We start from the raw sequence: 26,540 nt of genomic DNA, 5'->3' as shown, positions 1-26,540 counted from the left end.
GTATAAGATGCCCTTTATTCCATTTGATATGGACTTAGAAATCAGGGGTAATTTTCGACTTGGAAGTTACTTTCTGAAGGAACTCACATTTATCATTATTCAAGACCCTGGATATAGGCAGCTGGACTAAGAACACTCTTCTGAGGTCTAGGTGGGTGTTTGGGGGGTTGTTTTTGGGATAGGATTTTTTTGCAGATGCCATTTTACCTAGACCAGTCTGAACATGTATTTTAGCTGTTAGCCTTTTTGTTTGTTTGTTTGCTTGTTTTCAGGAAAAGCATAATCATCTTTGGGCAGTAATCTGAAATAATTTAGTACAGAAAAAGAGACTGAGTGTATTTTTTGAGAGTGAGATTCAGAGAAAGCAGTATTCTCACCTGAGCTCAAGTTTAGCTAGAATGCTAAATTTATATATAGTCTTTTCTTACCAGAAATACCAGCTTACTCAGTTTACTGTACAGAGATTGGAGTTTTACCTGAAGAAAATAGTCTCTGTGGGAATAACTCACATTGAAAATATTGAAGGAAAAAAGCCTCCGCTGCCAGAACCAATGCTACTTCCACAAGCACCAATTCCATCGGTATTTAAAAACGAAGAAAAGTATTTCACTTAAGATTTCCTGAATCCAGACTATGAATTTATAAGACTGCCTTCATTTCAGGGAGGTTTGGGACAACTACAGTATGATGTCCCCTGTTGCCCTTCTGGGGACAAGTAACATAAATTGCTTACTGTGTGGTTTCCCTGAGTACTGCTACGTTCAGTTGTCTGCAGGAGCATTGGAAAATGGCCACACAGAAGAGTTTGCCTTGTCCCTACCCTCTGGGATAGGAGAGGTGCCGATGAATGATTTGGAGGCAGTGTCTGAGCCACTGACCAGTGCTGACCTTGACAGTCCTAGTGCTGCCAAGGAAATCTGCAGGCTTGTGCCAGAGTCCTGTATTGATCTGCAGAGGTCCTGGGAGGCTCTGTAGAGGCAGCTCAGAGTGGGGAGGATTTCTTAACACAATGGAAATACAGCCTTGCTCTGCCTCAGTATTTTGCTGTCTCCCTTCCCTGAGCTGAATGGCACCAATTTCCCTGCCCGGAGCTCATCGCAGCGGCAGGGCCATGACTCACCTGGTAGTTTCTGAGACAGCCAGGCATTCCCCTCTAAATCTCTTCATCCCCTTCAGCCTATTTTTAAATGCTTGGCTGCTATTCTTAAGTGCTGGTATTGAACAAAATGTAAATATAGTGCAACCTCTGGTTTTAACCTTGGCCTCGATCCACTTTTATTCTAGTTAAATGTAATAAACAACAAAGGTAACATAAAGATGTATATTATCTTTTTGTAAAAAATATGTTTATAATTCTTTAAAATACATGAGTCAGCTAAGCATTTAAAAGTAAAATATAGACATAAAATTATTCAGACAGGGTGATATAATATAGAATTTAAATTGAGCATATTTTAGCAGCACTGGGAAACCTTACCCCAGAGCTAATAATGTAATAGATCTATCTCACCAACATCTTGGAACTTGCAACACAGTTTTATCCACAAAGGAGAGTTCTCTGGCCTACTTTATTAAATACCTTAGAGGACTTCGCCTGTAAGATTACATATGAACAATGCAATTTATTAAAATCCCTGCTCTTATTTTTCCTGTTGAAATTTTAGCCAGTTTCTTAAAAAAAAAAAAAAAAAACCAGACCAAAACAAAACACAAAGTATAAATAAATCCAACAGGCTAAGTAAACATAATTCAACAAATATTTCATCAAACAGGTATACAGGGAAAACATCCTACAGTTTATTTTTTGCCACCACTTGTGAACTCATATTGCAACTGTCTCTTGCTGTGCTGCATTGGGCAAGTTGTGTTCCTGATCAGTATTTTTTTCAAATCTGAAGAGGAACTGTGGATATAATTGAGAAGCTACCCTAATAAATAAAAATGAATCAAATTGAAACACTGTTGCTATTTCTTATAAATGGGAAATAATCAACTTTTTTAGCAAATCTTTATGTGCCAAATGAAATTACAAGTCATTGCAAAAGGATATAGACTAAGGTTAAAGCTACATCATCTTATAATTTACTTGGGATGGATATGGGTACTTGGTGATTCTTATTTAGAAATGGTTTACATTAAAACACCACTGTTGGAGGTGTAAGTATTTAAATTTATTCACTAAATAAGATTTTAGTTGAAGTCAAAGTAAGAGAACTCAATATAGTGGTGCTAATTTATATGTATTTCTGAGGTTTCTGCTTAGATTCAGTTATACATTCTAGCATTTACCTTGGAGTTTTTATGTAATTCTGTTTGATCTGAGAATTTAAGATCATTCCACTTAGTGGAAGATGCTAGAAATTCAACAATAATAATTACTATTTTAAAATTAGGCCATTTATGTAAGTAGTAGGTCGCAGAGCTGGCAATAAATGCTAGGCAGCCATTTTTGCAAAGTGGTATAAAGAATATCCCCAAATCACTTTATTTCCCTTCTCTGGTGCTGCCTACCTGCCGAGATCATAAAAAGGAAATTTACACTCATGAAGAACATAGAATTCTACCCTGGAGAACAAAAGAGAGAAATTCATAAAACTCACTAGTTAATGCCAAAATCCAAATACAGACAACTATACTGGCACAACAAAAAATATCTAATTAACCTGTAAGTCCTTCTCTGTATGCATATATGTGCTAATATGATAAAGGGCTCTGCCATGAAAAAGAAATGAAACAGATGAAATTTCCATGAGTCTATTGTCATAGGCAATCCAATTTAGAAAGAGAGAGGGAGGTATTTGACCTGACATTAATAACACTCATTTACCAGTAGCTGATGGGAAAAAAAACCTGAAGTAAAACAATCTATGACCTCAAGACATGCAGAAATGACTGAAGGTAAGGGTTTGTATTTGTGTGCATTGTTCAGGGAGAGGGGGTTAATTATGAAGGGAGACAGTCAAAAAGTGAGTGTGGCTTTGAAGGCCACATACATGCCTATACCAAAGAAAGCCACAAAAGAATACTTGCAAATAATGAAAAAATACTGGAATTCCTTGTACATATTAGAATCATACACTTATGTAATCATTTAGGTTGGGGATGAGGTCTGAGATCATCAAGGCCTACCATTAAATCAGCCCTGTCAAGTCCACCAGTAACCCATGTCCCTGAGCTCCATATTTGCACATTTTTTAAATATCTCAGGGGCAGTGACTCCCCAGCTTCCCTAGGCAGCCTTTTCCAATGCTTGGTACCCCTGTCAGTGATGAAAATTTTCATAATATCTGACTTGAACCTCCCCTGGTGCAACCTAGACCATTTCACCCTTTTGCTCGTTACCTGGGAGAAGAGAGCCTCACCTCACCACCTCTTTCCGGGCAGTTGTAGAGAGTGATAAGTTCCCCACGAGCCTCTGTTGCTCCTCAAAAGACTTGTGTTCCAGATTCTTTATGAGGATCATTGCCCTTCTTTGAACACAGTCTATAATCTAGATGATAAATATAATTTTATAGAATGTAAGATTACAAAATATTGTAGAAAAATACCATAAACTGAGAAACTATTGGGGAGGAAGGCAATTAAGACAAAATATAAGGTCTTTTTTACTCGGAGTGGGAAACCCTTTCTAGTATGGCCAGGGCTATACAGACTAAAAGAAAAGGTCATTGGGGCAGACTGGGGTGTATATAATTTTGTTAGAGGTGTTCAACTAAAACCTTGAGGGGGGATGTTGATATGACAGCTCCCATGACCAGGGGCTGCTGGGATGTGCTTACAGGAGGAACCTTCCCTCTGGTGTGGAAGGAACTGCCAAGGAAATATCATGGGCAACTGCTTCAGCCTAGGACAGAATGAAGAAACACTCTGAGGGTTTTGGAAGGAAAACAGTTATTTTTTTTTCTGAGGTACCTCAGAAATATTTCATAACCTCAAAACAAAAGGAAGGCATTTCTAAAAGAGAAAATAATTTGGACACCTTACATGAAGTTTGGAATAATTTTTTGTTTACATAGTTTAACAGAGGAAAACCTTTAATGTTATTTGAAATACTTAGAAGTTTGAATGATTTTTCAAGAATTCTGCATTTTTTTTTCCATAGTAGCTAGTGTGGGGCTATGTTTTGGATTTGTGCTGAAAACAGTGTTGATAACCAAGGGATGTTTTAGCAATTGCTGAGCAGGGCTGACACACAGCCAAGGCTGTTTCTGCTTCCCACTCCACCCCACCAGTGAGAAGGCTGGGGATGCACAAGAAGTGTGAGGGGACAAATCTGGGACAGCTGACCCCAACTGGCCTAAGGGATATTCTGTGGCATGATGATCCTGTGGCATCATGCTCAGCACATACAGCTGGAGGAAGAAACCAGAAGGGTGGAACATTTGAAGGGGTGCCATTTGTCTGCCCAAGCCACCATTCAGTGAGGTGAGCCCTGCTCTCCTGGAGATGGCTGAACATCTGCTTGTCTATAGGGTGTGGTAGGTGAATTCCTTGTTTTGCTTGGCTTGGTGTGTGGCTTTTGCTTTACCTGTTAAACTGTCTTTACCTCAGCCTGTGAGTTTTCTTGCTGGTGCTCCTTCAATTCTCTCTCCCTTCCCACTGAGGGGAGTGAGTGAGAGGCTGTGTGGGGCTTACCTGCTGACTGGCATTAAACCACAACAACATTAGGATGAAAACTATTTTTTTAAATTATGCGCTTTACATTTTTTCTTATTGAGAAGACAGGTTTAGCATGGGGGGAAATGACAAAGATCTAAACCAGGCTGCATAAAAACCAACCCAAAGCAAATGGCAACAAAACCTTCTGCTCTACAGCTAGGCTACTGAAATATAAAGCAAATATCCAAAACTATAACTTTTGTTTGGGGGGTTTTAGTGACCTTCATTCACGAAAATGCTTGAAATGGGTCCACTGTTTAATCACAAGCTACTTAGCACCAGGGTAATCCATCCCTGGTCAGGATCAGCACTGATATCCAGGGCTCTTCCCATCCATTTTATGATCTTGTTGGGAGTCTGTCAAAGAAACAAAACCCCCAGTTGAGAGGGTGAAAAGCTGATTCAGGAGGCAATGAAACGTGATAATAGCTAAGGCCAGACAGAACACCCCATGTGTCTACTTTTTTTGAGTAATGGAAAATATGCACCCCAATAGTAGGAAAAGGATAAGGATCAATAACCTCCCCACCAACACGGTATTTGCAGATCTTGGGTTAGATGACTAAGCATGCTTCCTCTTTTTATTAACAATTTTGAAAGTTAAAGACTTTCCTTGCCTTTATTTGATTGATAACAGTTATACAATTCAAAACTGGGGCAAGACAGTGTTTTAAAATAATATCCCAGGGTAATGAAATGGGACAGTTTCATAGCCTGCACTTTAACAGGAAAGCTTGTACACACACTCATACACATACAAAATCAATGCACATGCAGACACAATTAGTTTGTAACTATGATTTACTGTTTCTTTTTTTCTGCACATTGCCCAAACCAAAGACATCCTTGCCTCTTTCAGAAATGAAACTCAAGTTTTATATTCTTATATGTTCCAAAGCTGGAACATGAATTTTGCTTCTGTGCACAGGGCCCATTGAAATAATCATGACTCCTGAGGTCAACAGCACCATCAGGCCCTGGGGTGACCCATTTGGTCTCTGTTTTCTCTGGATATTTTTCTGTATCATTGTATCTCTCCTTTTCCTGGAAATTTTTCTATATCACTGGCAGTAGAACAAAACTGTCCCTCTTGCTCTCAATGCCATGTGCAAAAAGTCAGATACACTAAATATTTTGGGTCTTGGAGCAGGAGCACCCTGTCTCTGGACTGGAGCCAGGAAGAGAATCTCTCAAGTGGGACATGGGACAAAAGTAGCTCCTTCACAAAGTACATTCCTCTTCTATATATTGTTTTTGCTGCCTGAGTTTTTGTTCCTGGACCATTTTGCTCTGCAACCTATAGTTGCTTGACAGAGGGTCTATACAGAATGCAGGCTGCAGGGCTTTGCCATTGCTTTCTGAAACTACACAAAAGCAAAATATTAATGAATTGTATTGTTGGCATATATGGTATTCATCTCACTGTCTGACACATTTCCACAGGTGTTGGAAAACAGACATAAAATAAAATTAGTCTGGTTCTGATTATTAATCTGACATTACTGATATTGATAAACCATGAGAGTGCAAAAGTGCCTGGTTTGTGCAAAAGCACTCAGTACATAAAAATTAGGTATAACCTAGAGTTTTTGTGATGTGCAATGCTGCAAAAGCAGAAAACCCTCAAGAGTTACTGTTTTTTCTGGAAAATGCCATAGTGACATGATTTCAGATCACTTCCTTGTGCCATAAGATGCCCATGGCATCACTGGTGACACTCCCAGCTTCCCACTGCCCTTGTGCAAGGCTCCCATGGCGTGTACAGCTGCACACACCCAGGTTTATCACTGCCTGCAATGCACACGCATTCCCTCTCAGCCCCAGCTGTAATATTTACACAACAGATTGGATTAGAATATTTGCAGGGAGCCTGTTATGAATACCTCTTCAGATAATTTTTGTGGAGAAACTTTAGTTTGCTGATTAGCAAGATAATAGCTTTCAGTTCAGTATTTTGGGGTGAGGTTATCCAGAGACTGGAAAGGTGGTGGGGAATGCATACACCTCCACGAGATGCCTACACAGTGGAATATTCCCTCTGCACTCTGAAGTGCCAAAGCAGAAGCCAGCTCCAGGGCAGGAGCTGTGTAACTGTGCTGGCACAGTGCTGAGCTCGAGACAAAAGGTCCTGCTAAAGATGTTGTAAGGTAATGAATGCAGACCTTATCCTTTTAGATTTAAAACATAACTTTTTAAATAATACAAGCCAAAGAAGAAAGTGAAAATGATGGACTTGCCCTTCAGTCGTGTTGTAAATTTTATACATGACTGAACTTGGAGTGCCACTTGCAATTCCTTCTGTTTCTTGGCAGTTGTTTCTTGACTCTTAAAGGTCTGCTCCTAGTCTCAAATCTCAGATTTAATTGTTTGTAATTATAATTAGAATGTAAGATCCTCATCTTCCTGTGTGTTCATGAAGCCAGGAACACCTCTGATCACAGAAAACTCCTACAAAAAGATAATTATGTTTTTAAGGAAATGGATAAAGGAAAAAACCTACTCCCAGGATGAAACCTTGTGCAGTCTTGAGTAAATGATAAATTGGGAGTTAATACCAGGGGAAATAATGTCAGATTTTAACAAGACTGGTGAAGCACACTGGAATTTAATACAAGAAGGCTACATGTAAAAATACCAAAAACACCAATAAAACCTAAAATCCTGTTTTTGAGACAAGTGTCCTGATTTGTTGCCTGAAATTCACCCATGTGCAGAGGCACCTGTCCAAAGCCTCTACATGATCTCTTATTTCCAAGGCTTGTGCAACATCCAAGCAGTGCCCAGCCTTAATGAATGTCTCTGTGAGAAAACTATGGAGCTTTGCAATTGCCTTTAGGGGCAGCAGAACTGTGACATTTTAAGAACACATATTACTTTTTCCCCTGCAAAATCTCTCTATAAAACGTAGCAACTGATTCAAATCATCTTCTTTTTTCTGTCCTCTCACAGGTCGTGCAGGGGAACCATACTGAGAATCATGTTTTCAGCACAGAGAACACAGAAAATGAAAATATACTTAGGGTGCTTTCAGGGAATTTTTTTAGTCATCAGGCAGCTTTAGGTTATTTGATCAGCTACACCTGGATCTTGTCTTGATGCAAAAACTTAAACAAATATTTCTGTCAGCAGAGAAGATGCCTCCAGTAACAAAAGGCAATTTGATGCATTCTTTTCCTCTATGTTCCCATTTTTTGTGTCAAATCCATACAGTCAGAAGATCTGGATATTCTTTGTTCACATTTTCAGCTAACTGCAGTGTGTAAAATAATGCCATGCTAAGATTATGTGTACTGAAGATAAGGTATGATGAAAGCTGGGTCTGTAGAAAGATTTCTTAGGAAATGGCACTCTGCAAACTTTAACAGATGTCTAGAACATCCTGTGTCAAACACAGTGTGCTGAGATTGTCCCCCTTCCCAAAATATGGCTACTGTTAACTGTCTGAGTGGTAATTTCAGTGTCTTTTCTTCTCTTTCATCAGCTGAGTGTCAAGATGATGTCTATATTTCATGTACATAAAGTGAATGGGGAAATTTTCTCTGTGGATACTTTTTCTGCTTTTTAATAAATTCTTCCTTTTGCCTGAAGAGAATTAGAAGCTGGCTTTTGACCTCCATTAATTTTTTTAATTTAATATTTCTCTGCATGCATTAAAAAATATTATTAACCATACTTTGCACTGCAACATTTCCATTTCCTCTTCCTCTGATGCTTTCTCATTTGCTGCAGCAGGTGCCCCGTTAAGAACAGATTAGGAGAAGCAAGTGGACTAAATAGAGGAAGTTTGGGCCCATATCCTACATCTTCCCCAAATACAGAGTGTTAGTATGTCTTTGTCTACCAGGCTGCTTTATAACTGACTGCTTCTCAAAGCAAAGCTATAATTATGAACTCAGGGTTGTTTGACAGCTTTCTAAAGGCAAATAGCACCATTTAAAATACTGTAAGTTAAAAGTGATCAGAAGTGTTTTCTGACTGTGGTATCCTGGTTAGCTATTGCATGTGCAGATGTTCAGGCAGGCTGTGCTCACTTCAATCACCTTGGTTTCTGCAGGGATGCTTCTAGTGCCAGGTAAAGTCCCTTTAAATGGCATCCTCAAAATCCTGCCTTTAACATCACAGTTCTTGCAGCAGATCTTCCAATTTATCCCCTAATGAGCAATTCATCTCCAAAGGTGGAAGACACTCTAAGCTTTGATCATATCCTGAAGTCAAGCTGGATGAATGGCAGCACAAGCCACCCAACTTGGAGCCTCCCTGTGGGTTTTGTCAAACAGGCAGCTCACGCAAGTCGGGCAGCCACCTGTCCATGGGGTACAGAGGCAGGGCTGTGTCCATGGGGTGCAGAGGCAGGGGTCTGTCCGTGGGGTGCAGAGGCAGGGCTCTGTCCATGGGGTACAGAGGCAGGGGTCTGCTCATGGGGTATAGAGGCAGCGCTCTGTCCATGGGGTACAGAGGCAGGGGTCTGTCCGTGGGGTGCAGAGGCAGGGGTCTGTCCATGGGGTACAGAGGCAGGGGTCTGTCCACGGGGTACAGAGGCAGGGGTCTGTCCATGGGGTGCAGAGGCAGGGCTCTGTCCATGGGTACATACGCCGGTAATTTGTGTGCGCGGGTTGTTCGCTCGCTGCCCGCGGCCATCCGCGGCGCGGGGCCGTGCGCCGCCGGCACGAACAACGGGGCCCTCTAGCGGCGGCGCGCGCGCACTGCAGGCCGGCCCGGGCAGCGAGCGCTCCGAGCGCCCCAGGGCGAGTGAGCGCTCAAAGTGAGCGCCCTCGTTCTGATGATGGACACAAAAGACACGAGAAAAAACCCGTCAACCCTCCTACTTTTCATTCCCTTTGTGCTTCTCAAGGCACAGTGTCTATTTTGCCCCTGCCTCCTTGTCAATGCCTGCTCTTTTCTCTAGAGGCTGTATGAATATTGTACAATGCCAAGTGCAGCTATTGCTATTTCACAAAGAACCTGGAATAATAAGTAAAAAGAATATGCCGCTAGCCATGCAAAAAGACAATTGCTGCTTCTGGTACAATTAAAATAAATTATTTCAATCTCTCTCTCTCTTTTTTTCTTTTCTTTTTAATATATCTCTATATATAAAATATAATATCTATATTATATAGATGTATCTATAATATATATCTATATAATATATATAGATATATATGATATCTATATATAATATATATACACACATTATATTTTATATAATTTATAATGTTTTATATAATTTATATAGTTTTATATAATATATATATTAGATATTTTATGTATTCTATGCATAAAATATATTATTTATATATTATTTTAAATATTATTCATCTATTATATACACATATTGTTTAATAAGTGTATATAATATATAAATAATCTATATTATTTACATAATAAATGTTATATATATTTATATTATAATTATAGATAATACATTATATATATACACCCCATATTTTTAATGTTATTCTGTATTTTTCCAGGTGAAGGATACTGGATGACAAATTCGAACCTTTTGGCACCAAGCGTGTCTGTTCTCAGTTTTCTGGGTCTTAGAAGGAGCCTATGGGCTGAAAATCCCTATTTACATTTTACCACATAGATTGTTTGGATTCAGACAGTTAATGACTAGGAAATAATTGAAAAGTATTTAATGGAATTCAGCAACAATAAAGGATAATTTTGCATGAAAGTTTTTATAAAGGTTATTGTCTGAGGAAATGGGTTCAGGGTACTTTTCTATAGAAGAAGTGGGAAATACAGAAATTAATAGAATAAAGTAAGGAAGAGAAAATCATGTGCAGAATGAATACACCCCTTGTATTTTTTCAAAAAGGTCTTTCATTCTGTTCCTTCCTGGAACTCCTCCTCTTTTTATTTATCACCACTGGCTTTGCTCACATCCTTCAGCATTTGAACACATGCTTTTCATTCTGTGTTCTTGCAACATTTTCCTCGGCATTAGGTAAAGCTAGAGATAGCAACATCACTAGCTAAAAAGCTAAAAAATAGGAGATAACTTTGCTCACAGCAGAGAAACTTTCATTAAAACAGGTAGCACACTGATGCTTCTCCAAAATAAAAAGCCCTATTTTAGCTGTCCAGTAAAATAGCCCCTAGGTTTTCATGTCAGTTTTGTTGGCTGGTTCAAGAGCATGCCTTGATCAGACTCTTATGGGTTTTTGGTACTATTGTGGCTCCTTAAGACTAACATTTTTCAAAGATTATGAGACATGATGGAAAAAGGCAGTGAATCTACTCTTATGACAAAACTTATGAGTAACAAATTATCCCCTAAGAGCTGGTACTAAAGCCAGATTAGTATTCCAGAAAACACAAAATAAAGGCATTCAATGCTCATTAAAGTGTCTGCTTCAGCCTTGTAACATGCAGTTTATGAACAAAATTTTATTTCCTCTCCACTGAACTCAGAGAAGGACACAGGGAAACTGGGGGCATCTGAAGCCTGTAGAATGCCTAATTTTTTAGACTGTTGTATACTCAAAATGATCTGTAAATGATGCATTTACTCCCAAATGCATCCAGTAGATACGTGCTTTTGGAGCACCACTTCAGGAGCATGTCATAGCTCATTTTATACACAGGAGCATTCTGAAGGAGGAAAAACTGGAAGCATGCAATACTAAAGCCAGTTATTTGTCAAATTAGCCATAGAAAACTTTGGGGTTGCAAGACAATGAATATGAAGTAAAAATAATGAGAATTCCCAAGTGATATGAATAAAGAAAAGGATGTGGTTTAACAAACAGATGAGTAAATATCTGAACTGAGGAATGGCATAAATTTAGTGATCTAAAGGGTCTGGTTCAACCCAGACTTCAGTGATCCATTTTGCTGTGTCTATCCCAAATATTTGAGAGAGCACACACACACATGTGAAGAGGGGTGTTACAAAAATTTTAAAATCAGAATGTAGGTGTATGTATTAGTCCACTTAACCGTTAATATTTCCCCATTTGATTTTGTCCTTAAGTTTTGTTTGTGGCTGAGAATATACACATGAATAGTCTGTGATTTTCCCATTGACACCAAGGTCATGATGGTCTCCACTGAAACGACTGTCAGATACTATTTTTCTACAAATCTCATCATGATAAACTGTAATGATGCTTCTTAAGATGTCATGGTATGACATGTTAACAAGTACCTTGGCAAAGCTAAATGGCAGTGTCATTGGCAGGATACTTCGTAACAGCAACCCTGCACTGTCAGAGAATCCCTCCCTCCCTCCCTCCCTCCCTTCCTTCCTTCCTTCCTTCCTTCCTTCCTTCCTTCCTTCCTTCCTTCCTTCCTTCCTTCCTTCCTTCCTTCCTTCCTTCCTTCGCCTTCGCCACTTCCCCTTCCCTTGCCTTCCTCCTTCCTTCCGCCACTTCCTTCCGCCACTTCCTTCCTTCCTTCCTTCCGCCACTTCCTTCCGCCACTTCCTTCCTCACTTCCTTCGCACTTCCTTCCCCCTTCCTTCGCCACTTCCTTCCCCTTCCTTCCTTCCTTCCTTCCTTCCTTCCTTCCTTCCTTCCTTCCTTCCTTCCTTCCTTCCTTCCTTCCGCCTCTTCCTTCCGCCACTTCCTTCCGCCACTTCCTTCCGCCACTTCCTTCCTTCCGCCACTTCCTTCCGCCACTTCCTTCCGCCACTTCCTTCCTTCCGCCACTCTTCCTTCCGCCTTCACTTCCGCCACTTCCTTCCGCCACTTCCTTCCGCCACTTCCTTCCGCCACTTCCTTCCGCCACTTCCTTCCTTCCGCCACTTCTTCCTTCCTTCCGCCACTTCCTTCCGCCACTTCCCCTTCCGCCACTTCCTTCCTTCTGCCACTTACTTCCGCCCCTTCGCCACTTCGCCACTTCCTTCCGCCACTTCCTTCCTTCTGCCACTACTTCCGCACTTCCTTCCTTCTGCCACTTCCTTCCTTCTGCCACTTCTCCTTCCGCCACTTCCTTCCGCCATCCTTCCTTCGCATTCCTTCCTTCCGCCACTTCCTTCCGCTACTTCCTTCCTTCCGCCACTTCCTCCCTCCCTTCCGCCACTTCCTTCCGCCACTTCCTTCTCTCATTTCTCCTTACTACAGGTACTTCCATATAACATTTGTTCTTGCAGTGGCCCCTTCCCACCCAGAGCATTAATACTCACACAGAATTTTAGTGCAGTGACTTCCCAGTACAGGTGCAGCTCTCTGATAGGGAAACCCTTTCAATGAAGATCTGTAAGTCTGAGACAAACTGTATTATTTGGAAGGAAAATAGAAATAAATAGAAAAAGAGCAGGTTTTAAAATATGTTTGTCAGACACTGGTTACATCGTGGATTCCAGCCAGATGATTCATTGTCTCCATTTTTCTTCTGTAATTCCCACAACTGCACCAAATATCAGAAAACCACTTCATTCTGGTTTTATACACATAAAAGGGATTGTCTCTCTAAGGAATCCTTTTTGTTTCAAGAAATCACACTAAAGCTTAATATTAGTAGTTACTGAAACACTTCTGAGTCCAGTTAAATCACAGAGCAAAAGAATTCAATGCCTTATCTATAAGAGATAACTCTGAACTGAAGCAACTGCAGATATACTCTACAGCTGTTGAGAAAAGATCCGACATCAGTCCAAGATCAAATTAGAGATAACATCATATCTGTATCAGGAAATAAAAGAAATACAAATTCTTGAAGGGCAGGTGTAAATTGGATAAGCCCAAATCCCGTAAGACTAAGAGAATGCAAAAGAATCAAAGTCAAGAGCCAAAATTTAGGGTTTGTATAACAGAAAAATATCATATTATATATCATAACCACATGTGAGACAACATTAGTTGGGAAGATTTGGCTTCAGTGTTTATTTAAAGAGCTGATATATTTAAAAAACAAAAAAAAAAAAAAAGAAGAAATTCAAGTGTAACACTAAATCAAACTTACAATTGTAGGAATATAAAAGTTATGGGTAGGGCAAATACTATTGTGAATCTTGAATGTGAGACTGAAACTAGGAAATCCATCTTTTGTGCACAAATTGAAGCCAATGCTAGACATTCACACGTACCATTAGAGGTATACATGTACATTTTAGTCCTGTATGTCTACAATAGTGTTGTTTGTGTGTTTAGAAGCAGCAATTTAATCTATAAATTGGAACAGTAAACTAGAGAAGCCAGTAAGATAGAAGCCTGAAAGTCAGAATAAAAATAGATCAGTTTTCTTATCCGCTAATAGACAGAAATCCTGGAAGGGTGGAAGAAAGGCAAGGGTCCTGCTGTGAGCATGAGGCAGGCTCCATAGATATCTGATGAAGGTAAATGTTAGTATACTAATGAACCATTTGTGCCTGGAGGACTGATTTTGGAAAAGTTGAAGCTGTTTATTATATTAAGCAGAACTCTATAAAGCCTGTAGGGATTCTGCTGACAGCAAGCAGAGGATCTCAGCATCTTTATTCCATTCATGTCTTCATAAATCCACTGTTGAGACTAAAACAAATTGCATACCCAGAAAAGACTTTAGCAGCTTTTTTTTGCAACTGGATGGGAGGATCAGTGGTACCTGTCTGTTGTTTTGTTTAATCTGCTCATGACAACCTCCAGTGCTGGCAGCTGCAACACACTAACTTTATGAAACCTGGGTTCATGAAAGGTTTCACATTTATCTAGAGTATTTCATTTATTAAAACAATTTATTTTAGAAAATTTCTATACTATTCAACTCAGGTGTAATTGATCTTGGATTCTAAACAAAACATCAGTATGCTGGAAGTCCTTCCCCACTTGGTACTATACCAATAGAATAATTTTTCTATACTTCCAGACACTAGTAATAGAAATGTTGAGTGATGTTGGATTGACAACAAATCTTACAGGAAGTGTAACACTGATATGGCAATAAGCAATTGGCATTTCCTAAAAAATACTCATCTTATCTAGATCCTGTGAATACTCTTATTCCCAGAAATAAGTAGAAGGACCACCTAACAAGATGAAAAACTGGTCAGTCTCTTGGCATGTCCAGTAAGTAGCTTTTCCATTACACTCAATAGGAGACTACTTATTTTACCTGATTTGCCTTCAAACACCCACATCTTTAATGAATTCTATCCCCTTACACTGTAGAATCATAGAATTGTTTAGGCTGGAAAAGACCTCTAAGGTAATCTAGTCAAACCATTAACCCAGCACTGCCAAGTCCACTGCCACATCACATCCCTAAGGGCTACACCCACACATCTTTTAAATACCTCTGGGGATAGTCACTCTACCACTTCCCTGGGCAGCCTGTTCCAGAGCTTGAGAGCACCTTTGGTGAAGAAGTTTTCCCTAATACCCAATCTAAACTTCCCATGGTGCAATTTGAGCTCATTTCCTCTTGTCCTATTGCTTGCTGTTTATGAGTGTTCCTTATAATGTGTATTTCAGTTTGTTTCCACACTTTTCTCATTTCTGGCCCAAAATTTCTGCTGCACCTCTGTAGTTACACTTACTTTCTAAGTAAATTCTCCTACTGTATATTTGATTTGAAAGCTCACATTCAAATTTATATTCCAGTCAAATTTATGTTCCAGTGCCCTTGCTAGCTTCCCTCTGTGCTTGTGATGTAATATTGTATCTGAAGCATCTGCTGGTTTTCCTTGAGCTTCATTCGCTGCATCACTAATACCACACTAGAGTCTTTTTTGAAATCTATTGGTTTTATTTGTCCTATCCTATCCCAAGCATTTCAAACTCTACCATTCCATGCTAATGCTTACTTCAGTTCTCTGTTGATTGAAGCATTTTCAGGAAGTCCATCCCTCCCCTTATTTTTATAATTTACCATGTAGAAAATTGTCTCACAAACGCCCTCATGGACTTGCTGGACAGCTTGTGTTCTGACATACCAGTTTTGCAATAGGTTCTTTGGTAATTGAATGGTTTTTCACCTGCATGTTATGGTATAATAAAACTGAGCCCCCTTTTTGGGGGCCTGTATGAGAAACAGCAATTCCAGTGCCTTGGTAGCATGTTGTGGTGGATTGATCTTGGCTGGACACTGGGTGCCCACTGAGCCATCCATCACTCCCCTCCTCAGCAGGGTGGGGCAGGAGCTCCATCCACCTCATGGGTGCAGATAAAGGCAGTTTAATACAACAAAATCTGCGTGCAGAAGCAAAAGAAAGCAAAGAATTTATTCTCTGCTTCTTATCAGCAAGCCTTGTCTGAATATTTCCTGGGTATTCAGTACATTTAATCGTGGTTCTGGAAGACAAATGTCATAATACCAAAAGCCCCTCTTCCTCCTCCCTTCTCTTAGATTTTCCATCTGAGCAGACACCATATGTCAGGGAATATCCCTTTGGTCCCTGTGGGTCAGCTGTCCTGGCTATCTCCCTCCCAAGATCTTATCCCCCCTCAGCCTTCTGGTGAGGAGGGAATGTTGGAGAAACAGCCCTGATGCTGTGGGAGCACACTCAGGAGTATCCAAAACACTGGAGTGTTACCAACACCTTTCTAGATACCAATGCACAGCACAGAGACATGAGGGCTGCTGTGGAGAAAATTAACTCCATCTCAGACAGAACTAGTGCACATATACAGACATTCACATGGAAAAGAAAGGAAAATTATTTCTGATGGATGTCGTAGAGAAAATCAGACCATATTTGCCTTTTATAAAATCTACAGTCTAATAGTATCCACATCCAATTTGGCTTGAATCTGAATTTTGTGACAGTGTCTTGAAAATGATCAGTGCGTATTCTATGTTCTTGGATAGTGATAAAGCTTGCAAGCAAAACATTCTAAATTCTATTTTCGACATTTAAGAGCCAAGGATATTACTGAAGTCCTGACATACATGATCCTTCAGTCCTTAAATTGCTAAAAATCACTCTAATAAGATTCATGACTTACACCAGTATTGTAATTACTGGTGCTAATTTTCCTAAGACCTGCTATTGACAAAGTATATGGACCAAATTAACCTCTGCAATCAGTTAGATTCCTTAATTCTATTTCTGTGAAAGTGGATATGAACCATGCTGTAATGTATCTCATAAATGGGCATTTGTCAGAAAGACTTTGCAATTTAAGCACTGGATGACAGTTTTAGACTTAGAAAAATTGGAGTAGATCCATGGATTCAGTTTAAGTTTTTAAAGTAACAGTAATTGAGGCTCATAATTGTAGTATTAAGTATAGAGAGAAAAATAGAAGCATATGTGCACACAAACAGAACAGTTGTTCTTGAATCTTAGATCTGCTAAAGAAGTTACCTTGAACAAAAGTTAACAGCTCTAGCTAGCTAGGCATTTTACAACCTCTTTGTCCTTCACTTAGTCCTGACTAGAGACTGGGAGAAGATACTAGCTGATGTTATAGCTCGGTGGAAGAAAAGATTAGGTAGAATAAATAGCCGAAATCCTCTGATTTTTGTCTCAGTACAGAGTATATCCATACAAACAAAACATTGATTTTTTTTTGTTTGTTGATTTTTTTGGTTGGTTGATTGGTTTTGAGGTTTTTTTCCCAAAGCAAAAATAATACAAGGAAGTATTCTAAGACATTTCCTAAAAGGAAAATATATTTTTTAAATTCTACAGACTTCTTCCTAAATTATCTTTTAAAAAGTGTGTCATCCAAAAGGAGGAAGTGGCTGTATATAGGCACTCAAATTATTTTTAATTCTTTCCTAAACAGATATATGCTTAGGTGACACATTCACAAGTAGCAGAAATTATGGCAGTATATCTGTTGACCTGGCTAACCCATCATTATACACTGTTCAGTTATTTCACAATAAATTTTTTTCCCCCTCAGAGGTTCTAGTCTACCAATAATAACAAGTTTACAGGGTTTGATTTCTTTAGATAAGGGTTATATGGTATTCTGTGATTAGATTTTACCTAAAATAATTAAGAAATAATTTTAAAATGAAAACATAACAAACACAAGGCACCGTCTTTGTGTGGAGCTAGCAGCAATGAGCTACTTAACCCTCACTTTGATAACTGCTTCTCCTGCAGCTGTGCTTCAGTCTGCCTTTAAACTGTTAATGCAAGAATACATGCATTCACTTTTGGTGACAGTATGAGAAATGGAATATATAAACCTGCTTTCAGCAGAGAATTTGCCGTAAGGTTCTTAAAACTTCATTGGTTATTTTGTAAGTTCAAGTAGTCTGTGAACAGAAAAATCCTTTCAAAGCCATTTTCCTGACTCCAACCCAATTGTTTAATGCCAAACGTAGTTCTAATCAACTTCATTTTTGACCCCCTTTTTCATACCTGAAATCTAAAGAAAATGAGGACAAGAGTAGAAAGAATTCATTATATACATATTAGTGCTCTGAAGTCAGGAAACAGGATTAATCATACCCAAAATAACCAGAAGAAAGTGTGTTTATAATCCCTGTACATTCTCATTAGCCACTTGAAACCAGTCTCTGGAAATCTCTAATTGGGGAAGAAATTCTATACAAAATCTTTGCCCCTGAATTGACTGAATCAGGGCTCTAGGGGAAAGGCAACATGATTAGCTTTGGCAGTTGGACTCAGCTGAAGGCCTGACTAAGAAAACAGATTCCCTGAAAGAATATTGCTGCTCTTGGCCTAACTCAGAGCACACCTCTAACTGTGCTATGGACGTCCCTACAGAAATTATGAATCTTATCCAGTGTGATTTTGAGTCCAAGGACAAGGGCTCAGAGGCAGATTTTTGCCTTTCTGTTCCTATGAGAGTTACAATAACCACAGTTACTTATTAACAAATTTCTCCTTATTTTAGCATAGACTTCAGATATCTAAATCCTGAGGGAGGTTTTCCTAGTTTTTAAGAAGAAACCTTTCCCTGTTTTTTCCCCTCTAATACGTTCATCCTCATGGTTGGTTCTCTTGTAGTAACCTCTTAATTTGACCAGACTGTAACTTGGAAATTTAAGATTTGAAAACTGTGCAGAATGAATTTGACTACATAGACAGACTTCGAAACTCTATTTCCATTCTCCAGCAACTCTCTGGTAAGTTCTGTAGGTTCTGTGCTCAGTCAAGGAAACCTGGGTTGGCAGCTGAATGTCACTGGCCACACCTTTTGTGATGGCTGTGTTGGCCTGACAGAAAACGGAAAAGCTACTGAAATTATTGAAATGGAGCCAAAGTCCAGGGAGTGCAGCACCAATCTTGTCCTCTTGTTCTATTCTGCTGTTACAGTGATGGTAAAACAGATAGGAAACTGTGGAGGCAGAACTGGAGAGGAGATCTAGGACTGTGGAGGACAAAGCTGAGTGAGCCCACCACAAGTTATCAGTGCAAATGCTCCATGTGGATTAATAATGGTGAAGTGGGATGTTTTCAAAGAATCCTGCTGGGATGAAAAAGCTGTGTAGAGAGGGTAAAGTCAGGGTAAGGACAAAAATTGAAAAAACATCATCTCTGAAGATGGTTGAGTAAAAGCAGAGCTGGGACACAGGGCCAACTTAGAAAGTTTGTGCGTAAAAGTGATGCCTGAAAAAGAAAAAAAAAGCAAGCTAAAGGGACACCAAAGGAACAGAGAATACTTCCATTAGCTCTCTTATAATGTGAAAATCGGAATAGCTATATATTCTGGCCAGGCAAATGTATGCAAATGTATGTAAATGTCATGCAGATTGTATCTTCAGCTTTTTTGATGCCCAATGTAGTCAGGTTTATAATATAGTTATCCAGAGGAATCAGTGAATTCTTGCTGGCGAGGCAGAAGCGTTTGGGTATGGATGGAGATCAAGTAGTTTTTCTTCCAATTCTACTTTAATGACTGAAGGAGAGTGGATAACTCTCTGAATTAGGCCATGTGCTAACTGGAAATCATCTGTAAAAAGGATCAGAGAAGCCATGTATCTGTGCATTGAAATAGAGAGATATATGTCTTCTACTAGGAATTCCAAATTATGAGATAGTTGCTGTAAATCTCACTTTAATTTTTGTGATTCATTTAAGAAGTCACCAGGGATTTGGGGAAAATCTATCCAGAGTTGAATATCTGTATCTTGTAAAATTAGCTAATATATATTAGATTAATTTCTTTTTTTTTACACCCTGATAGTATATACTGGGCAGTGCATAACATCATTCTGTATTCTGTACTGGATTTCTATTTAATTATTTTATTTTTCTGTTTAAGTATTATTACCTAAGTTTCCACATTGCATATGGCTTTTTGATGAGTCCTGAAAAGACAACTGAATGCCAGCATGTGCCCTTCAACAGACAAAGAGGCTCAAAGACAGGAGAGGGAAGAAGATAACAGTGGTTTACTGTTTGTGGAACATTCCCAAGCATTTTTTGCAAATACTTGCTCAAATGAATGAGCTGTAATTAACTATTCACATCCTTTTTGTGTTTGCTTTCCACAAATGTTCCAGTATATTGGTTTATTGGCATGAATGATCAATGCAGTGATGACTTTGCATTTGTAATTATTATTATTTTTACTAGCAGGCAGATTCTGAGAGATATCCTCAACCATTTAGGAAAAAAACCACATGACTGATACATCCAATAGCAAAACTCCCTTCTGAATTTCTAATATCAGATACTTTGATTAAACTGCCATCCAATAACCTGCATATGAAAAACATTTATAGAAATTATTTAACAAAAAAAAATCAGATCATTGCATGTGAAAATTACGAATAGAAAATGAAGCAAAAGGCCTCTCATCACAAATTAATTATTATGTACCCAGTTCTGTTGCTGATATATTACTTTCTCTAGCATTTCAGCTACATAACCACATTTTATAGAGACCTGAACTGCCCAGCAACTGGGTGACTCAAGGTAACTCAGTGACTGTATTTCACCACTACATCCAGAAAGTAAAGTGCAACCAACAGTTAAGTTCAGCCCTGATGGTATCAGGGAAGTCTGAGTTAAGCTGTAACATACTATTTCACCTTGACTGAATCTTCATCATCTTATCTTTATCTAACAGGGCCCCACCAACTGGCAGAAAAAGTTAAGATGCTGGACTGAGAGGCAGTGGTTTCATGTGTGAAACAAGCTTTGCATTGGTGAATTTATAATAACAGAAAACATTCAGTTTTCTGTTCTACTTACAGAGTAATGTCTCAGAGAGAAGGAAATGCAGTGCCCCATTTTGGAGGATATGTTTTCCTAGCTAACAGCAGCACATTGCAGTTTCCTCTGGAGATGCAGCACATCCCAGGAGCAGCTCCCTGTGCTAGTCCCCTTTCAGACTACTCAAAACCACGCATCAAGGCAGTTTCAGCTAAATTCTGTAAGTGCTGGGTTTTTTTAAGTTTTATTTTACCCCTCTCATTATCAAATCTGTAGCTGTCTCAGGAAGTTTTGTCACGTCTACCTTCTCTTCATTATGGAACAGCAGTATTCTCCCAATTGTTAAGGTTGCACCTAGCTTTTAAAGTCCTATATTTGCCCTTCTTTAACTTTGGCTTAGAAATTGGTTTGGCCTTAAAATTTCCATACTTTGAAGGAAAAGAAGGATAATTAATTTTCTTCAAACACTGTATAATCAAACTATTTTTAATTTAGAGGTCAATTAAAAATTACCCCGATTGAAAATTTACTTATTTAATATTTTGCTACCTCTAACTCAAAGGCTGCTTATTATAACCTCTTAAAACTTTTCCTACCCTTAGATTCTTTTGATAACTCTCATGCTTCTTAATTAAACATAACCCCCCCAAACTGCAATTTTGAGAGTGTAGTATATTTTCCCTGAGGTTACCTTTGGCCATTTTCTTGTGGGGTTTTTTTTTCAGAAGATACTTTTGATTTCTGTTGGATTCAGGAGGAAAAAGTATTGGTTCATTTGTTCATTCTGCAAGAACAAATATGTTTCTTGAGAAGAAATATTATGGTATCTCCACCATATGTACAACTAGAACAAAAAGATAAATTTTCCAATTTTTTAAGGGCTATTTGAAAAAGGAAGTGTGGTGGGTTGACCTTCACTGAATGCCACATGCCCCCCAAGCCTTATCCCCTGTGCCTTCCCTATAGTAAAGCAGGCGACCCCCAATGTGTGGGAGAAATGATGCATCTGACTCCACTGAGATCAGAAGGCTAATTAATTAATTTATCATACTATATTATTCTATACTATAGTACACTACATTTAACTGAATCTGCACAGGCGCTCAACTCAACTGAACAGAGTCTTGTGACTGTCTGCTGACCGACAGTCTGCACACGCTCCTGGCCCTGAGAGGCCAAGGAAACAAAACACCATCACTCTGGGTAAACAATCTCCATATTGCATTCTACTTTGGCACAACACAGGCGCAGCAAATGAGACAGGAATTGTTTTTTCTTTCTCTGAGATTCCTCGTCCTTGGGAAGTTATGCCTTGCTTTTCTCTATGAAGAGAAATGTGGCCACACTTCCCAGCAGGACAGGGAAGAGAAAATAAGATGGAAAATGACTCATAGGTTGAGATAAGGCAATTTACTAAAGCAAAAGCAAAAGTTGAGAGCACATAAGCAGAGAGAAAAAACCAACATTTTGTCTCCTTCCCATCAGCGAGCAATGTTGAGCCACTTCCTGGGAAGCAGGGCTTCTGCACATGCTGTGGCTGCTCCAGAAGGCAAATATTGTAAACAATCAATGCCCCACTTTCCTGCTCCCTGCCTTAGCTTTCACATATGAGCTGATGTCATATGCTGTGGATGTCCCTTTTGTTGATTTGGGTCAGCTGGCCTGGTGGTGTCCCCTCCCAGGATCTTGCCCAGCACTCACTTCCTGATGGGGGGAATGCTGACAGACAGCACTGATGCTGTGCCTGCTCAGCAGTACCCAAAACACCAGTTTGTTATCAACACCTTTCCAGCTAGCAGTGAAAAGCACAGCACTGTGAAGGCTGCTATGGGAAAATAAGCTCCATCTCAGCCAGACAGATCCTCTAAAAATAAGTAAGGATTTTATTTATCATGAGGTTCTCTGCATTAGTATATCAACCCATGTCAGTAATGTGCTCCTGGAGTGAACCTTTTGATCGTTCCCATTCACCAAACCTACCTGGGTCCTGTTCTGTCACGAGTCCTGGCTGGAATTAGTCCTAAGGAAGGACACCTGAGAAATACAATGTGAATGCCAGGTACTCAGTGCCTGCTGCTGCTTCTCATAGGTCTGCTCTAGTCGTATCCCTCATTTCCCTCGACGAAGCCAGAAGAATACAGAACTCTGTGGAAGGTGGAAGCAGCTGCCACAAGACCAGCAGCACATGCAGCTTTTGGAGAACACAGGGAAGCACTTCACCCAAGGGCCCAAGTTAGCAGTCAGAAAAAGCAGGCAATTAACAAGCAAAGTTAAAAGGCATACTAAAAGAATGTATTACTGATGGGATGGAGAAGGAATATTTTAACTTAATCAGAAACAAATGAAATCCTTCAAATGGCACAGATACAGAACTTGACCAGGACTGCAAAATTGTCAATCACTATGCAGGAAAAACAGTAGTATTCATCATTAGCATGATGTATTCATCTCTTAGAGTGATTAATTAAGTACTTTCTATTCTATTAGCAATTGGGAAGGATGTGAAACAAAAACCATTAAGCATTTTAGAAATCTACTGTGCCCAATAACTTGCACCCGGTAGTATTAAAGAATTGGTTTTGGAGCTCTCTGAATATTAATGTTGATTTTGAATAAATCTTTATTTCTGAGGAAAATGTTCCACTGGACTAGTAAAGAGTGCTGCTGTTTTTAAAGAGTGAAATGGGATGACATGAGGAGCTAAAGACTACTTAGTAACATCAGCTTCTCTTAAAACCATGGAAGGTCTTGTATGGGACACAATCAGTAAAAAGTTCAAATTTTACCATAAATAATTCCAGTTACTGTGGTTTTATGGAAAATAGATCTTTTCAAGAAAATGTGCTAACATTGTTTCATAAGATCAGCTAAGTCTGAGTGATAAATTGTTGACATAATATACTTAGATTTCTGTGATTAATTTCACCACATTTGTTACATTACAAATTTTTAAAATAGCACTGTATAGACTCAGTACAGATCAGTGTAAGATACTAATGAAATACGTTAAAAAATCTCCTAATGCATAAAGCGCAGTTAGGAATTACAAGTGGGCTCCAATATAAAATGAAGGCATTTGTAACTATTGCATAGAACTTTAGAAATCATCTGGAATTAATCTTATGGGATTCTTTGTATTCTCCAGGACTCTAGGATGATTATGAGGGAGGTGCTCAGAGAAACTTAAGAGTAGGGATGTCTGAAAATCCGTGACAGACACATTAGCCCTCCTTAATGGAGTTTGACTGAAATAAAGACTGGTTCTTTATTGTTATTTATTGTTCTGGTTCTATCAGTTGTTACCCCAGAAAATTCTGGGTATCTCTATGCTTGTCTAGCACTCTCTTTATGAATCCAATTCTTGGCCGCAAAGATTTTCTCATTTTCAGATTCTTGCTGCAAAGTATATGAAACAGTGTATCTTTTTTCCATTGTTCTCTTTCTAGTTGCTTTGCCTCTCCTTTCGTGTTGTGTTCTATAAGACATACATTCTCTTCAGCCTTCATTACAGTTTGTAAATTTGACATCCATTTTTTCATGGTCAACAGCCCCAGTGACTTCCATCTTTTTTCATAAGAGCACTTTTTAATGCTCTTGATCATTCCCATTGTCCTTCACTGAACCCTCTCTAAATCAGCATTATTGTTTATAAGATGGAGTCACTGGTACTGCACACAGTATTTCAGATCAGACTATAGCACTGGCAGTTTAATCCTTTCTCTATTAGTTCTCATTCTTTATGCATCTTAATATGTTTGCTTATCTTGTACAGCTGCACATTAAGCAGAAGTCTTTACTGAAGTAATTTACAAGGATAACTAGGTCCCTTTCTAAAGTTGGTACGCTAATTTAGAGCTCTGTGAGGTGTCGAGTAATTCATATTTTTTCCACCTGGTATACCTTACTTTGCTTTTGTTGATAATTCATTTGTCAGAGTGAGTAGGTCACACAGTTCTGTTTGTTTCAGAACTTGCACACAAACATCTCTGAACTTAGGCTGAACTATTTTTTATCCCTTGCAAATTTTGCTGCCTCACAGCAATTCCCACTTCCTAGATGATTAATAAATAAGTGGATGAGCAGGAACCTTGGGGCCCACTGCTGTTATCCTTTGACATGATGAAATTGACCATTTAATCCTGCCCTTCACCTCCTTTTCCTCCACCACTTCTTGATCCATCACTACTTAGCTGCCTTCATAGCCTCTTGCAAAGAATTTTGTCAGTGGCCCAGAGAGGTTAGAATAAATTATGCCAGCTGGTCTTCTTCATTAACATTCAAGGAGTTCCAGGAGATTAGCACGACAATATTTCCCTCTGCAGGAACTGTGCTGATCAGCCCCTATTTGGTCATGGTCCCCAAGTGTTTTGCTACTTTGTTTTAAATTATTATTTCAGCTAATTCATAGTGTTCACCCATAAGATTTCCTGGTCTATCATTCCTCAAAACACCCAAAACCTCTTTGAATGTCTAAATTAAAGACCATTTCCATATTCATTCTGGTGTTCTTCCATGTATTTATCCAGTACCTGCAGGTAGAACTGCATCTCTAATGTTGGAATTTCCAAGTAATGGTTTGATGGTAAAAGTAAAACTGATGAGGCAAGCTGTAAGCACCTAAGAATGTGGCTTTTGGGTAGACAAGCAGAATACAAGCAGCTTGTAATAGGAAGTGCTATTGCCAATGAATATATAATTCCTAACTCCTCTTGTTACTGTGAGTACTTTGGTACCTGGGCCCAAACTTCAGAGAGAACAAAGAGGCTGAGACACAGACTCATACATTAAGGTTTCAAACAAAAAGAACTCAAAGACCTTAAATACAAAATACTTAGCAGGGAATTAAGGAAGCTTAGCCCCTCTTCTATATTCAGATGAATGGGTGACTTACCTGTGTTCAACAAATATGTAAAAGGAGAAATGTTATTTCTGATCTTTAGAAATGGAGCACAAAATATCATACAAAGGTGCCCATTCTGACTGGCAGCATAGGGGACATGAAGAAGGGTTAGTGCATGCTTTTTTAACCACAAGACTTATTGGGCTGTGAAATGCTTTGCCAATTGGGGGCATTTCACTCACTTGAAGTATTAAAGCCAAGAGCAAATTTCCTGGTAAAAGATATGTTGAGAAAGAATTTAAAGATTACATAGAATTTACAAAGGAATATTGTTTGCATGTAAACCTATTTGTTTTCACAAATATTATTAGTTACTACTAATACTGCAGTTACTAACTAATACATTAGTTACCAACTAATACAGCACAGCTGATTGGTTCCGTCACTGGGCTACATTCTCACTGGCTTGCTTTTTCTTAGCAGCCCAGCAACTCATTTTGGTTCCTTTAAATAGCTCAGCAAATCAGCAAATGGTGCTTATCTATGAAGCTTGACTTGATCTATGTCAAGGCATCAGGACTTGGAGGAAGCTCCTGGATACGGAGCTGGAAAGAGGAGAGGCCTTCAAGAGCTGAGAGGAGATGGTGGGACCAAGCATGCTGCTCTGAAGGATTGTGGATTGTGGTGCTCACCAATCCTAAGTGGAAAGATCAGGAGTAGCTTTGGATGTGACTGTGTATCCACTGCCTTTGTCTATTCTACCTGCCCTGTGGATACCCCCATACCATCCCCTCGTTACCTCTGAAGGAGGAATATACCACAAAGAGGAGGAAAGAGCTGCTGAGCTCAGCACACCATGTTCTCCCCTATCCATATATCATATCAGTATTAAGCTGTGCCTCCCCAGTCTGGAATACCTGAATCAGAAACCCACAGTGGTCTCCAAGGACTTCCAGGTTGACTCAGCTGAGACTCTACAGTACACTTAAATCCCCACACCTTCAAGTGGCATGTGGATCTAAAATC

At 39.2% G+C, this 26,540-nt stretch overlaps 1 long non-coding RNA gene across 1 annotated transcript; it reads left to right on the top strand.

The window, feature by feature from the left end:
- The first annotated feature begins 4,270 nt into the window (after nt 1-4,270).
- On the top strand, nt 4,271-26,498 carry LOC135447482 (uncharacterized). The gene is made up of 3 exons (XR_010440158.1): nt 4,271-4,425; nt 20,716-20,894; nt 26,029-26,498. It is a non-coding gene; the product is annotated as an uncharacterized LOC135447482 (long non-coding RNA).
- Nucleotides 26,499-26,540: the final 42 nt, after the last annotated feature.

This window comes from Zonotrichia leucophrys, chromosome 4 (assembly GCF_028769735.1).
Source record: "Zonotrichia leucophrys gambelii isolate GWCS_2022_RI chromosome 4, RI_Zleu_2.0, whole genome shotgun sequence".
Taxonomy (NCBI): Eukaryota; Metazoa; Chordata; class Aves; order Passeriformes; family Passerellidae; genus Zonotrichia; species Zonotrichia leucophrys.
This window is presented reverse-complemented; position numbering and strand designations above follow the sequence as displayed.